The sequence below is a fragment of the Perognathus longimembris genome, chromosome 3, assembly GCF_023159225.1.
Source record: "Perognathus longimembris pacificus isolate PPM17 chromosome 3, ASM2315922v1, whole genome shotgun sequence".
Lineage (NCBI taxonomy): Eukaryota > Metazoa > Chordata > Mammalia > Rodentia > Heteromyidae > Perognathus > Perognathus longimembris.
Genome location: NC_063163.1, coordinates 91,004,967 through 91,018,055, shown reverse-complemented (window position 1 = coordinate 91,018,055; position 13,089 = coordinate 91,004,967). Strand labels below are relative to the sequence as shown.

General features: G+C 49.9%; 1 long non-coding RNA gene across 1 annotated transcript; it reads left to right on the top strand.

The window, feature by feature from the left end:
- The first annotated feature begins 564 nt into the window (after nucleotides 1-564).
- On the top strand, nucleotides 565-12,430 carry LOC125349255. Its single transcript, XR_007210495.1, has 3 exons — nucleotides 565-1,042; nucleotides 9,641-9,645; nucleotides 12,390-12,430. It is a non-coding gene; the product is annotated as an uncharacterized LOC125349255 (long non-coding RNA).
- The last annotated feature ends 659 nt before the right edge of the window (nucleotides 12,431-13,089 follow it).

Sequence of the window (13,089 nt, the reverse complement as noted above, 5' to 3'; positions counted from 1 at the left end):
CCTTCGGTCTTGGGAATTCTGGGGGGTCTTGAGGGTATCCTGGATGAACCCCCAAGCTGTTATGCTCAAATTCGAGACCCCCCAAGACCACCAAGAAGCCGATTCCGATGTAAGAGCAAAAGGGTCGTTTATTAGCAAGAGATCCCAACAGGCTCACACCTGCAATCCTAGCTCCTCAGAAGGCTGAGGTCTGAGGATTGTGGTTTGAAGCCAGCCAGGGCAGAAAAGCCTGTGAGAGACTGTTATGACCAGTGAACCACCAAGAAAGCCGGAAGTGGAGCTCTGGTTCAAGTACTAGAGGCCCTAGCCTTGAGCACAAAAACTCAGGGACAGCACCCACGCCCTGAGTTCAAGCCGAGGGACTGGAAGACACATACATAAAAATTAGTAAAACCTAAGGTTGTGAATGAACATGCTTCAGAGCAGACAACTGTGACACATTTGGAAAGTGGAAGAGGGCCTCCCACAGCCCCCCATCCCGCATGTACCCCTGTTTGGTGTTCTTCTAGGGCAGGGAAATGAGTAGAATTGTGTCCTGGACTCTGTGGCCCTGGGGGGAACCCCCATTCTGCCCCCACCCATGCCACTCCCTGGGCTGTGGTTTTCTCTCTAAGATGGGGGACCAGGGTAGAATTCACCTCAGTAGGATGATGTGAACTACCAGTAGGATGCTGGATGAAGAAGGACTTAAATTTTTTTTTTCCAACTAGCAGTGATAAGAATGAGCCCTGTGGTTCACGCCTGTAATCCCAGCTCCTTGGGAGGTAGAGGTTGGAGGATTGCAGCTTGAGCGCAGCTTGGGTAAAAGGTTATTGAGACATTCCCTCTCACCCATCTCAATCATCAGCTGGGCGCGGTGTTCATGCCTGTCACTCCAGCTTCTTAGGAGGCCGTAGTTAGAAGGATTGCCATCCAGGAAAGCCTAGGTGAACACACTCAGGCCTTACCTCAACTATGACAAGGGCAAAGAGGGCTGGAGGCGTGTCTCAGGTGGCAGAGCACCTGCCTGGCAATCACAAGGCCCCTGAGTTCAAATCCTACTGTCAATGGGGCAGGGTGGGGTGGGAGATGACGACGACTCTGTGTAGGAGCAAGCGGCTGAATGGGCATCAGCTCACTTTCCACCCGCTGGTCTCTTCTAGAAGCTGCACACAGATAAAAGGTCCCCAGCTAATGAGGGCTCTGCTTCAAGTTTTTAAATTCACAGCAAGCCCATGCCGCATAATAATGCATCAGGAACACACAATCCTTTAATCTCCCAAGGAATTCATGCTGGGCCCAGAGATTCAGAGCACGCCTACCGAATCTTTAATTTCTGGAACTGCCTAGTTTTTTTTGGGGGGGAGGGCGGTGGGGGTAGTGACAAAGGGTGAGATTGTGTGTCTCGCGGTGGCATGCTCCCACTGGGTGCAGCGGGTGGGCTTCTGTCCCCAGGAGACCCGCTGGCACCCGGGCACAGCCAAGGCCATGTCCTCGCCTGCCCCTGCCCCTTCGTGGGTTCCAGTGCCACCCCCTTCCCTCCCCCCCCCCCCCCGGGCTGGCCCAGGTGTTGCGCACGGTTAGCACAGAAGGGGAAGGAAGGTGGCAGGGACCTTCCTGCTCCCCCTGGCTTTGGACGGAGATCCTCAGACCTCAGGCTCCCGAGTAACTAGGGTGGACTACAAGCCCTAGGCCTCCTGAGAGGAAGGCTGCCTGAAGCTGAGACCCCGGGCCTGGGGGAGGAATGTCTTCAGGGAGGAGAGGAATTTCAGGGATCAGAAAGGCAGTGGGAGGAGTTGGGGAGAGTTTGGACTCCACAGACGAATAGCGGCTGCACCCAGAGCCTCCTGGCCCACTCGTGAAGTGGGTGGTAGCCATCACCGCGCTTGGACACACAGCAACCATGCCGTGCAAGATCTCTTGTTCTCCCCACCCCCCACCCCAATCCTGGGGCTTGAACTCAGGGTCTGCGCACTGTCCCTGAGCTTCTTTTTTGCTCAAGGCTAGCACTCTACTTCTTGAGCCACAGCACCACTTCTGGCCTTTTCTGTTTATGTAGTGCTGAGGAATCGAACTCAGGACTTCATGCATGCTAGGCAAGCACTGTACCACTAAGCCACATTCCAAGCCTAAGACGTCTCTTATGCTTATCAACATTTGTTGTTGGAGTTAGGGCTCACCCAGCGACTGCTAGATGACCCTGTTTCAAGATCTTGAACTTAATTACATCTGCAAAGACCCTTTCTCCAGATAAAGGTAGAGTGCCAGTGAGGTCGGAAATACAGAAGGACTAGCTCATGCCTTTCCACAGTATCAGAATGTGTGAATGACGAGAAATTTACCAGCAGCATCCATTTTGTTGGGGTTCATTCTCCAAGCACTCCTGCCATCACTGAGTAGCTAGCGTTACAGGCAGGAGCCTCCTTATACAATGCCTTGTATCTTTTTTTTTTATTGTCAAGGTGATGTACAGAGGGTTACAGTTACATATGTAAGGTAGTGGGGCTGGGAATATGGCCTAGTGGCAAGAGTGCTTGACTTGTATACATGAAGCCCTGGGTTTGATTCCCCGGCACCACATATACAGAAAACGGCCAGAAGTGGCGCTGTGGCTCAAGTGGCAGAGTGCTAGCCTTGAGCAAAAAGAAGCCAGCGACAGTGCTCAGGCCCTGAGTCCAAGGCCCAGGACTGGCAAAAAAAAAAAAAAAAAAAGTAAGGTAGTGAGTACATTTCTTGTCAAACTTGTTACCTCCTCCTTCCCCACCCCCCACCCCCCGGTCTTGTATCTTAAGTGCTGTACTTTTTTCCTCTCCAGTGTCAAGGACTGAACCCAGGACATGGATCAGTCCAGGTTCTAGGGTTAAAAATTATGGAGCTTTTGGTGATAAGCAACCAGAGCAGGCTAATAGCTCTACTGGAGCACAACCATAGACCAATGGCTCACACTTGTCATCCTGGCTACTTAGGAGGCTGAGATCTGAAGATTGTTGAGGTTCAAAACCAGTCAAAATAGGAAAAGCTGTGAGACTGTTAGCTGTCGTTCACCAGTAAAATAGCTGGAAGTGGTGCTGTGGCTCAAGTGGTAGAGCAGTAGCTTTGAACAAAATAGCTAAGGGACAGCACAGAGGCTCTAGTTCAAACCTCAGGGCCAGCACAAAAACAAAACAAACCCCTATACCAGCTATAAGTTTTCTGCAGAGAGAGAGATGATGAAGAAGAGCCCTCCTGGGGTTGTAAGAAAAGAGGCCACAGCCCAAGCTCAGAAGGCTTTGGTGAAGCCTGCAGAGCCGTGTGTGCCCAGCGGAGGTGGTGAACTGTTGGTTGGAGTGGCAGGCGACTTAGTTGAGCATCCTGGCAGAGTCAAACCAATGCCATAGACACCCAGAATAACTGTGCATAGCCTGGGCTGCTGCCTTTCAAGATTAGATCCAGAAGCTACATTCTTCAAGCAAACCCAAGCCACCTCATCCAACAAATAAACAAGCAATAATCAGCTGTGTGTGTGTGTGTGTGTGTGTGTGTGTGCACGCACACATGCACAGACAGCTACAGACTCTCAGAGAAATGGGAAACACAAAAGAAAAAAAGCTACCACCACCACAAGAGCTGGGCACCAGTGGCTCACAGCTGTCATCCTAGCTGCCCAGGAATCTGAGATCCAGAGGACTGTAGTTCAAAGCCAGGTTCGGCAGAAAAAAAGAAAGTCTAAGAGACTTCATCTCCCATTAGCTACCAAAAAGTCGGGCTGGAGGCAAGATTCAGGGGTAGAGCACTAGACAAGCCAGCAAGCCAAGTACATACAAGGCCCTGAGTTCAACCCGGGTACCGGCGCAAAAAGAATGAAAGAAACAGGGTTGAGAATGTGACTTAGTGGTAGAGTGCTTCCCTAGCATGCATGAGGTCCTGGGTTCGATTCCTTGGTACCACATAAACAATGAAAGGAAGGAAGGAAGGAAGGAAGGAAGGAAGGAAGGAAGGAAGGAAGGAAGGAAGGAAGGAAGGAAGAGAAGGAGAAAGAAAGAAGTGAGACACAGAAGAAGTGAGACACATGGGCCGCTGGTGGCTCACACTTGTAATCCCTGCCATTCAGGAGGATGAGATCTGATCATTGTGGTTCAAAGCCAGCCCAGGCAGAAAAGTCGGTGAGACTCTTATCTCCAATTAGTGGTGCTGTAGCTCAAAGTGGTAGATGCTGGCCTTGAGCTGAAGAGCTCAAGAAGGCCCAGAGTTCAAGCCCCAGGACTGACAGAGAGAGAGAGAGAGAGAGAGAGAGAGAGAGAGAGAGAGACTCAATCAAACAGTGGCAATGTTAGCTCAGTGGTAGAGTGGATGGAGGTTGAGGGGGGTTCCCTGTAGACAAAGCTACAAGGCGGAGAGGAGGCTCCTGGCTCTCGGGTGATGGGGAGGGAGAAGGGGCCTAGGCTTATGGCCTGAGTGAGGGTCCTTCAGCAGGAGTGTGGGGTACAAGGGGAGCATGGGGGTTGGCAGGGGCAGAGTGGCTGGCAGAGTTGCTTTTAGGGCAATAGGGAGCCATGGGGAGACCGAGGCAGGGAGTGGCACCTCAGCTCTCTGTGGTGTGAGCTCACAGAGGCAGAATGGAGGGCGGAGGCAGGAAGCGCATGGCATGCAAGCCCTGCATGACTTCGTGTTGCAGGCAGGTGTGTCCTTCCGATGTCCCCAGACCAGGCGAGTGAGGTCTCATAGTTCAGAGGGCAGGAAACAGGACATGCTAATCTAGCAGTGGCTTAAAGCACCAGTGGGAGGCAGGAAGAGCAGTAAAAACCCTATTAATATGCATAGGGATCCTGAAGTCTGAGGATCACAGTTCAAAGCCAGGAAAGCCCGTGAGACTCCAGTGAGTCACCAGAAAACCAGAGGTGGTGCTGTGGTCTAAAGTGATAGAGCACTAGCCTTGAGTGAAAGAGCTCAGGGACAGCGGCTAGGCTCTGAGTTCAGGCCCCAGAACCCTCCAAAAAAACAAAACCAAAACCAAAACCACAATACTTTTAAAAAGTTTGTTTTGGCTCACAGTTCTGGAGGCTGAGAATTTCCATGCGCGGTGCGAGGAAGGGCCTCAAGGTACTCAGACTCAGTGGAAGATGGCAGGGCAGGAGGGCACATACAGAGGAAACAGAACAGAGCTGCCTTGCTTGGTGACCACCTGCTTCTGTGAGGACCAAGTCAGCCCATCAAGAAAGACATCATATCCTTTGATGAGGTCCAAGGACACAAACACCTCCCACTGTGGCAAAAATCAGATTTCAACGTGCGGTTCTGAGGGGCAAACTGGGGTCACACCATAGCAGCTGATTTCTCTGGACTCAGGACTGGGCTATGTAGTTTGTGCAAAACTAGTTGGTGCTGGGCTCTTTTGTGCCTCTTCCTAGTTCAGAATTGCAAGGGGTTGACGGCTTAGTGCAGGGCCCCTTGGAGCCCAGACTGCGTGGCTGCCAAGGCTGCATGCCCACAATGCCAGCCGCGTGGGCGCTGGAGACCTTCCGAGCTACCAGCGCTTGTTTCCTAAAAATTCACCCAGCACTCATGTTTGCTTGCTTGCCTCCTTCCTAATTTTTATTTCCTAGTTCCTTCTTACTTCCCACCTCCCTGGATGTCCTCAGGGCCTGGAAACTCTGGGAACTCTGGCTCCTGCTTGGACATCATGGCGCCCATCGCTTCTCCCTCTCCAGCAGAGGCTGGAGATATAAGGGTTAGATGAGGTTGGCTTGTCCCCCTCAAATGGCTCAGCATTGGTTCTCAGCGTGGCACTGTGGAGGTAGTGGGATCTTTAAGAGATGGAGCCTAGGGGCTGGGAGTATGGCCTAGTGGCAAGAGTGCCTGCCTCGGATACACGAGGCCCTAGGTTCGATTCCCCAGCACTACATATACAGAAAATGGCCAGAAGTGGCACTGTGGCTCAGGTGGCAGAGTGCTAGCCTTGATCGGGAAGAAGCCAGGGATGGTGCTCAGGCCCTGAGTCCAAGGCCCAGGACTGGCCAAAAAAAAAAAAAAAAGAGATGGAGCCTAGAGGGAGGCGCTCAGGTCATTGGAGGCATGGCCCTTGGGAGGAGTTAGTTCTTGGAGAGGTGGTTGTTGTAAAGCCAGGATGTCCTGTGCACATGCTCCCTGCCCCATGGAGCAGTTTCCCTTCGTGCTCTTCTCCCAGGCTGTGACATAGCCATCGAGGCCCAATGTGTGTGTCTGAGACCTGAACAAACCTCTTTCCTTTCTAACCATCAAGGTTATACCAGTCTCAGGTATGCTGTTATAGCATCTTGCCCAGAGCAGGATGAATGATGGAGCTGCTCACACCACTGTCCATCCAGCAGGTGGGGCATCCTGGGGTTGGGTCCCTGAGGCCTAATTCAGAGTTTAAAGATACAGGCAGCATCCTTTTGTTTGCAGGCCTTTGAGGACCCATCAAATATCGAGTCACTGCACAGAGCTCAGCAGCCTTCTCCTAGCCTGCTGCAGAGACTGCCAGTGCAGGAGACCAAGGGCCCCCAGTCGCTGAGGGTTTATTACTGATTGGGGCCCATCTGCTCGGGCAGAACTTACAGAAGCCCTCTCCCTCTTAACTCTTTCGCTTTCCCAAGGCATAAAAATTTGTATTGCAAGTGGGCCAGGGGACCTAGAGATGTTTATTTTGCAGTTAACAAAGAAAAGGACCTGGGGCTGGGTATATGGCCTAGTGGTCAAGTGCTTGCCTAGCATGCATGAAGCCCTGGGTTCGATTCCTCAGCACCACATACACAGAAAAAGCTGGAAGTGGCTCTGCGGCTCAAGTAGTAGAGTGCTAGCCTTGGGCAAAACAGAAGCTAGAGACAGTGCTCAGGCCCTAACTTCAAGCCCCAGGACTGGCAAAAACAAAAACAAAACAAAAAAGGACCTTTTGGTATGGGGCCAAGTGTCCTGCTGGTGGCCGAGACAGCGGTCTGGGAGGTGACTGGCCCCAGCAGGCGCGGGGGTGGTGGTGGTGGTGGTGGTGCCCGAGGGTGAGGTGGGCAGTTCTGGGGGCAGCAGGTTGGGCAGCCAGTCTTGCAGCTTCAGCTGGGCCCTGGGTGACTTGTCTAGGTGCTCGAAATGTTCTAGAAACACATACACCTGCACTGGAATGATGCTCTGTTCGGAGTGGTGTGAAACGTCAGACACTTCTGTTGCCCTTTGTATTTTGTGCTTTCCAAGTCTTTTTCTTTGTCAGTTGTGAGGCTTGGACTCAGGGCCTGGACGCCGTCTCTGAGCTCTGATGGTCAAGGCTAGCACTCTACCAGCTCTACCTCTGGTTTTCTTTTGGTTCATTGGAGATAAGAGTCTCATGGACTTTCTTTTCCAAGCTGGCTTTGAGCTGTAATTCCCAGATCTCAGCCTCCTGAGTAGCTAGGATTACAGGAGTGAGCCCCCAGCCCCCAGCCAAGTGTGGTTTTATTTTGTAGTTAATATGCATTTTATTATATTCAAAATAGCACATGCACTTGGTGCATGCAAAGCATCCAAACCACATGTAAATGCATCAAATGCAATGTGAGCAATATTTAATTTTTAGGTATTCTGATAATATGCAAATTATAATAAAATTTGGATCAGATTTGTCCTTTAAAAATAAATTTAAAATATTAAAAAATTAAAAGTCAAGAAAAAATGTGAGCGTTCCTGTCCCCCACTCCCTGTACCCCTCCTGCTTCCTCCAGAGGTGGCCACAGTGGGTCTGGCTAGGATTTTCTAGGGCTTTACGCAAAGCCCTAGTGTGGTGGTGTATGCCTGTAGTCCTAGACATTTGGGAGATTGAAGCAGGAGGACAGCTGGGAGTGCAAGTCCAGTCTGGGTCACATAGTGAGACCTTGCTTCTGAAAAGAAAAGAAAAAACTTGGCACATACCCAAGTTTTATTCTGTGACATGACCCTTCATTTAGGATACTCTGATATAGTATCTCTTTATGCACCCCATTAATGTCAAAGCAATTTCATACTACAGAGCCCACACTAGTAGCTCACGCCTGTAATCCTAGCTACTCAAGAGATTGGGAGCTGAGGATTGTGGTTCAAAGCCAGCCCAGGTAGGAAAGTCTATGAGAATCTTTTTTTTTTTTTTTGCCAGTCCTGGGCCATGAACTCAGGACTTGAGCACTGTCCCTGGCTTCTTTCTGCTCAAGGCTAGCACTCTGCCACTTGAGCCACAGCGCCCCTTCTGGCCATTTTCTATATATGTTGTGCTGAGGAATGGAACCCAGGGTTTCATGTGTACAAGGCAAGCACTCTTGCCACTAAGCCACATTCCCAGCCCACCATGATAATCTTATCTCCAATGAATCACCAGAAAACGAGAAGTGGCGTTGTGGCTCAAAGTGGCAGAGCCCTAGCCTTGAGCAAAAGAGCTGGGGGACAGCGCCCAGGGGCCCAGTTTGAGCCCCATGATTGACCAAAAAAAAAAAAGTCCGCGACTAGAGAGGGTGGTTGCTGGAGTGGGGCTGGGAATCAGCCTTCCTCCTGCAGATCTCCAGTCTCACCACAGGGTGGTGCTGGTGAGAAGGGATAACTTCTGCACCAGGCAGGCAGGGCCTAGCTACAAGCTGGGCTGGGAGCTTAGCCTGTCTGTCTGCCCACACAGGGCCTTGTGGGAACTAGAAAGACGCCCTTTACTTGAAGCATAAGCTAGGGAAACTCACTGCAGGCTTGGGGTCAGCCTGGGAGGGTATGTTCACCTATTAGGTGAGTTCCTGAGCTGATGAAGGACAGTAGACACTTTCACATCCTAATGGCAGCTCTATGCATGAGGCCTTGCTTTCCTCCTTGGTTGTCAGATGGGGAAAGCAAGGCTCAGAGAGGCAAATTAACTTGTTCAAGAAGCACAGGAGAAAGTGGCTATGTATTGGAGAAAGTGTATTGGGGAAAGTGGCTATGTCCTGGGGATTGAACCTACAGCCCCAGGCATGTGAAGCAAGCATGCTGCTATTGACTTACTCCTGGTGGCCCTCTTTTTTAGCTTTTTTTTTTTTTGCCAGTCCTGGGCCTTGAACTCAGGGCCTGAGCACTGTCCCTGGCTTCTTTTTGCTCAAGCCTAGCACTCTACCACTTGAGCCACAGCGTCACTTCTGGCCATTTTCTATATATGTGGTGCTGGGCAATTGAACCCAGGGCTTCACATATACGAGGCATGCACTCTTGTCCCTAGGCCACATTCCCAGCCCTTTTTTTTGCTTTTTAAAGTTTGAAAATGGAGGTGGGCACCGGTGGTTTATGCTTGTAATTCTAGCTACTCAGGTGGCTGAGATCTGAGGATCATGGTTCAAAACCAGCCCAGGCAGGAAAACCTGTGGGACTTTCATCTTCAATGAACCACCCAAAACCCAGAAGTAGAGCTGTGACTCAAGTGGTAGAGCACTAGCCTTGAGGCAAAAAAGCTCAGAGACAGCATCTAAGCCCTAGGAGCAACTCTCTCTCTCACTTTCTCTCTCTCTCGCATCAAAAGACAAGAAGTCTGGCTGCCACATCCTCCACAGAGGGCAGGCAGGAAGGGCCAGTGGCTGCTACAAGGGAAGCGATTCCATCTCCCCCTTTACCGAGAGATTCAGGTCGCAGATTCCAGGCTGGCAGTGGCAGGCAGAAGGGCAGGCCTGCGCTGTCTGTGTGTCCTGGCAGGCTGAGAAGAAAGGCATGTTCCTAAGAGACCACGTGGGAAAGGACCCGATTGTAGCCTGGGGCTTGGCCTGGGATTGGTTTCAATGGGTAAGATTTAGCTGGGGAAGGAGAGGTTGCTGAGGAGGCTGAGCTGGTCACCACTGGGAGACACCAAATGATGTGAAGGCCACCAGCTGTTGTGGGGCCTTGGAGGGATGGGGGAGCTGGGGACAGGGCAGGAGAGCAGCCGCTCTCCCCTGCCGGGCAGATGATGCCAGCCCAAAGGGACAGTCACCCTCACGGCCAGGGGCCCGCCATGACACCCACTCCAGCTCCCCACCGGCTTTCTTTCCTTCTTCCCCAACCCAAACTCACCCACATTGTCTTCTGAGGAAGTGAGCAGGCTTGAGGATGGGTTCAAGTCCTGATTCTTGAGCTTCTTGAACAAGTCCATTAGCTTCTCTGAGCCTTGCTTTCTCCATCTGACAACTGAGCTGCCATTAGGAGGAAATCTAATCGCATGCCAAGTGGGTAAAACGTCACCATGGCGGGAAAGTGATGACTGGGAAATCATGGCCACCTGCTCCCCGCTTGTTTGTGGTTTGGACTCCGGGTTTTGCCTTTGCCAGGCAGGAGCTCTGCTGCTGAGCCACACCCCCACTCCTCCCATCCTTTTTATTTTTTTTGGCATTGGTTATTTTAAGATACATTGTCATGTTACACCTGGACATCTAGACATCAGTCCATGGCTTTATGCTTCCCACCATAGCCAGAATGGCAAATGATCACCATTGTATCCAGCAATTGGTTGATATGGGGGTTTTGATAACTTCCTGTGTAGGTTGACCTCAAATGGAGATGCTCCCATTGTTAGCCTCCCGAGTAGCTAAGCGTCTCACAGATGTTTCTGCTCAGGCTGGTTTCAAACCTCAATCCTTAGCTCTCAGCCTCCTGAGTCACTGGACTTACAGGCCTGAGCCTCTGGTGCTAGCTGACCATGAACTTTTTATCCTCCTGCCTCAGCTTCCAGAGAGCTGGAATTATAGGGGTGTGACACTACATGTGGACTAGGTATACATTTGATGTCCTCTTGGTCTCAGGCAAAATGGTCCATGCTTTCCCTGTGTTTCCTGGAGTCAGTGTCTGTGAGCTTTTGTCACCCTTCCATTTGCTGGGCTTTCGAGCCAGTGGCCTGTACGGAAGCCAGGCCCTCCCTTTGCTAGCTAAAACTCTCCTCTGAGCCTTGGTTTCCATGCTGGGTTGTTGCAAAGATGAATTCAACAATGTGGGTCCTGCTGGGTCGCATCCTAGCTACTCAAGAGGCTGAGATCTGAGGATTGCAGTTTGATGCCAGCCTGGACAGGAAAGTCTATGAAACTCTTATCTCCAATGAACCACCAGAAAACCAGAAGTGCCATTGTGGCTCAAAGTGGTAGAGTATTAACCTTAAGTGAAAAAGCTCAGGGACAGTGACCAAGCCCTGCATTCAAGCTGAAATGAAGTAATGCAGAAAATTGACCATCTACTGCTACTAGCTTTGAACAACTATGATTGGTATTGTTTAATGTAACCTGGCCTGAGCTGTACTTAGAAAGCTTGGTTTGAACTTGTTTTGCTCTGTGTTGCCCACACCCATAACTCCAGGAGAGTTTATCCTGCTTTATTACCTGATGGATGGCCAGATGGTTTCCAGTAAAGGCCAAGACGCCCTGACCTGTTTGTGACTGGTTCCTGAAAAGTCACAGCCACTATAATTAGTCTAAAGGGGGAAATCCTGTGGTTTTTGGGTTTATAAGCAGCTTGCTAAGACAGCTTGGGGGCTACATCTTGAGATCCTGACGTTGAGTGCAGTCCTGGCCTGTCAGTACCTTCTTGCTCAATAAAATCTGTATTCACCCTGATAGTGATCTGAGTGGCCTCATTGATCATCGATTTCTGGACCCCGTAACAAAGATTTCCACTTTTAGCCATGCAGTTCACTCCGGAGGTGAGTGGAAAGCTGTTCCCACTCTGCCTCCGCCACCCGAATCCCTGTTTTGTCTGCTTCTGTATCGGCAGCTGCTGCCCCCGCTGCTGCCAGCGCATGCTCAAATCTGTCTTGTTAAGCAGGCTGCCTAAATTTTTCTTCTGTGGCCAAAGTTATGACTCACTTGGTGTGACTTTTCACTGGAACCGAAAACTGGTTTCTTGGCAAGAGCTCAGTTAGATGCCAGCTGCACTTCCACCATCTTCCTCCCATCTTCGTATACTTTTTATTTTTTTTGAAATGAAGTCTTACTATGTTGTCTAGGGTGGCTTTGAACTCACGATCCTCCTGCTTTAGCCTGCAAAGTATCCAGGATTACAGGTGGGAACAATTGTGCTTGGCTTCATATTTCTATGAAGCAATAAGCTGTATCAGAAGCCATGTGGCAAAAAACTGAGGGTGGCCTTTAGCCAACAGCCAATATGAAACTGAGCTTTTCAGTTCAACAGACCACAAAGAACTGAGACCTACTAACAACTATGTCAGTTGGGAACTGGATCTTTCTCCAGTCAGGCCTTCAGAAGACATTCCAGACCAGGCAAACACTTTGATTGCAGCTTTATAAGAGACCGCAGTGCTGAGGATCGAGCTAAGTCACACCTAAATTTTGTTGCTCATAGAATGTGTGAGACAATAAATGTGTGCTCCTGTAAGTTTGTGAGTCATCAATCAGACAGCAATAGACAATACGTCTATATAATACATAGCATATCCACTGTGAGCCATGGACAAACCAGCTGTCCTGGATCTTAATTTTCTACCAGTGCTATAGTGTGTGTGTGTGTGTGTGTGTGTGTGTGTGTGTGTGTGTGTGTATGTGTTAGTACCAGAGCTCTGGGTGCTACCTCTGTTGCTTGAGCCATACCTACAATCCTTCATTTATTATTACTTTATTTTTATTTGTTACATTGTGTATGTGTGCAGGTCCTCAGGCTTGAAGTCAGGTCTTTGAACTTTTTTGGCTCCCGGCTAGTGCTCTATCACTTGAGCCACAGCTCCACTTCTGGCATTTGGGGTGGTTAATTGGAGATAAGAATCTCAAGGACTTTCCTGCCTAGGTTTGCTTTGAACTGTGAGCCTCAGATCTCAGCCTCCTTTGCACCTAGGATTACAGGCATGAGTCACCAGTGCCTAACATCCTTCCTTTATGTTTAAGACTGGAAAGAACATGGTCCAGTTTCATGAGCCCTATCTCCACATTAAGCTTTTGAACATAAAAAACATATGCAAATATTCATATGTACACCTACACACTTTTATTTCTTCTAAATCAGCTCATTTTGATTGACAGGAAGTACCACTGCTAACCCAAATGCTCACCCTTCCCCTTTTTAAGTGGCTGCCCTTTTTCCTTGCATCATACATGGTTCAAATATAACAAATGTGGCTCACCACACAAATGTTAAAGTGAATCTTTCAGAAGCAAACCAAATGTGGATAGCAGCAAATGTAAACAGAATAGCTGTAGGAAG